At 57.0% G+C, this 2,500-nt stretch overlaps 1 non-coding gene across 1 annotated transcript in view; it reads left to right on the top strand.

The window, feature by feature from the left end:
- Nucleotides 1-2,019: 2,019 nt before the first annotated feature.
- The window catches only part of LOC126114182 (small subunit ribosomal RNA), a 1,909-nt gene continuing 1,428 nt past the window's right edge, over nt 2,020-2,500 (top strand). Inside the window, exon 1 of the ribosomal RNA XR_007525080.1 lies at nt 2,020-2,500. This exon is cut by the window's right edge and continues 1,428 nt beyond it. This is a non-coding gene — a ribosomal RNA (small subunit ribosomal RNA).

The raw sequence follows: 2,500 nt of genomic DNA, 5'->3' as shown, positions 1-2,500 counted from the left end.
CTAACCTGTGTTGCACCTTAACCTAACCTGTGTTGCACCTTAACCTAACGCAATTTGCACCGCAATGTAACGCAATTTGCACCGCAATGTAATGCAATTTGTACCGCAATCTACCCCAAGTTGTACCGCAATCTACCCCAAGTTGTACCGCAATCTACCCCAAGTTGTACCGCAATCTACCCCAAGTTGTACCGCAATCTACCCCAAGTTGTACCGCAATCTACCCCAAGTTGTACCGCAATCTACCCCAAGTTGTACCGCAATCTACCCCAAGTTGTACCGCAATCTACCCCAAGTTGTACCGCAATCTACCCCAAGTTGTACCGCAATCTACCCCAAGTTGTGCCGCAATCTACCCCAAGTTGTGCCGCAATCTACCCCAAGTTGTGCCGCAATCTACCCCAAGTTGTGCCGCAATCTACCCCAAGTTGTGCCGCAATCTACCCCAAGTTGTGCCGCAATCTACCCCACGTTGTGCCTTAACCTAACCCACGTTGTGCCTTAACCTAACCCACGTTGTGCCTTAACATAACCCACGTTGTGCCTTAACATAACCCACGTTGTGCCTTAACCTAACCCACGTTGTGCCTTAACCTGCTCTGTAAATGGCATATGACACGTTACATTAATGTATTGTTGTCCAACCGCAACCCGCTCAGAATGTTGTGTACACAGCTACGTGTCATCTCCCCATAACAGCTGTATTGCAGTGTGGTACGCCATAGAGACGTGTGGGAGTAATGGACGCAGTGGATGGCGATCAGCATGAGCCGTCTGTTCATGTAGTGGCGCGTGTATGCAGACATAGTAGTCTCTTCTCACACAATGTGATAGCACGGTGTCCCGCGTTCCACATCTGCGACATGCTACAGAGGCCGGTTGACAGTTCGTCGCGCAATGGACATCGCATACGTACGGGGGCACCTTCCACGTGCCCTCTAGTCGGGCACATTTTGTTGCGTGGATGTGAGCGGATGTAGTGTGTCTTGACACCTGACAGGCAGGCATGCAATAATAGTTGACTTTGCAAACGGGGATGGACGTGGACGTGTACGTTTACTGGTGACGTTACGCAAATGAACAACTGGTAACCCGTTGTGGTGCGGTTGATCTTGCTGGAGGTACATCTGTGAGGGCAACGATCGGTACAGCTATGACGCGGTTGTGTCAGCGATACCCACCACACCAATGAACGTGAATGTGGATCTGGGTGTGAAGCGATACGCGGCTGTGGGTGGGTGGGACTGTCCCCGGCCGGTGAGGGGGGGGCCGCCCGGCGTGCTGGCCGCGCGGTGCGTGGGCGCACGCGCTACAGCCGGCTGGTGGGGGCGCCCAGTGGCAGGCGCGCCGGCCGACGGACGCGGCAGGCGGCGCAGCTGCGCGCCGGGGCACCCTGCGCGCGGCGCCGTGCAGCCAAAGTGGGTCCTCGCCGGCCCGGTGCGAAGCGCGGTGGACATCTGCAGTGTGCTGGTCCGATTGAGGACTGTGTGCGTTGAGGATGCGCCGCCGCCCGGCACTCGGCGCCGCGACGCCGTCTGCTGCTCGGTCGCCCCAGCGGTTCTCGCTGGTGGTTTGTATCGCAGTTGTGCAGACGTGTTGGCACGTGCGCTGTGCTGGGAGAGTTCGCTTCGGCACCCACGTGGGGCCTTTGCCCTTCTGTGGCGCTGGCGTTGGAGCTGCCGGTCACCGTAGGTGGCGCGTGTTGTCTCCCGCCGGCAATGCCACGACAGCACGCTCCCGGGCCTCTGTCGGCAGCGGCAAGCTCAGTTGGGAGCACGGGTGGTCGCACCTAAAGCGTCTACTCGCCTAACTCCGGGCGATTGCGCCTCTCTCGAACCCGACCAAGTACTTAGGACGGCGCTGCGCGCCGCCGGGACCTGAGAGGGTTTCGAGGTGTATTGTGCAGGGGAGCTCAGCCTCCTCCTGTTTGCAGAATAATTGAGCGGACGCTTGCGTGTTCGCGCGGGCCCCCGGGACACACTCCCGGGCGGCCGGCTGCTCAGCTCTAGTTGACGCAGCTCCCTGGTTGATCCTGCCAGTAGTCATATGCTTGTCTCAAAGATTAAGCCATGCATGTCTCAGTACAAGCCGCATTAAGGTGAAACCGCGAATGGCTCATTAAATCAGTTATGGTTCCTTAGATCGTACCCACGTTACTTGGATAACTGTGGTAATTCTAGAGCTAATACATGCAAACAGAGTCCCGACCAGAGATGGAAGGGACGCTTTTATTAGATCAAAACCAATCGGTCGGCTCGTCCGGTCCGTTTGCCTTGGTGACTCTGAATAACTTTGGGCTGATCGCACGGTCCTCGTACCGGCGACGCATCTTTCAAATGTCTGCCTTATCAACTGTCGATGGTAGGTTCTGCGCCTACCATGGTTGTAACGGGTAACGGGGAATCAGGGTTCGATTCCGGAGAGGGAGCCTGAGAAACGGCTACCACATCCAAGGAAGGCAGCAGGCGCGCAAATTACCCACTCCCGGCACGGGGAGGTA

The sequence above is a fragment of the Schistocerca cancellata genome, unplaced genomic scaffold, assembly GCF_023864275.1.
Source record: "Schistocerca cancellata isolate TAMUIC-IGC-003103 unplaced genomic scaffold, iqSchCanc2.1 HiC_scaffold_291, whole genome shotgun sequence".
In the NCBI taxonomy this organism is placed as follows: Eukaryota; Metazoa; Arthropoda; class Insecta; order Orthoptera; family Acrididae; genus Schistocerca; species Schistocerca cancellata.
The sequence above is the reverse complement of the archived record's forward strand: the minus strand, read 5'-3'. Positions and strand labels throughout refer to the sequence as shown.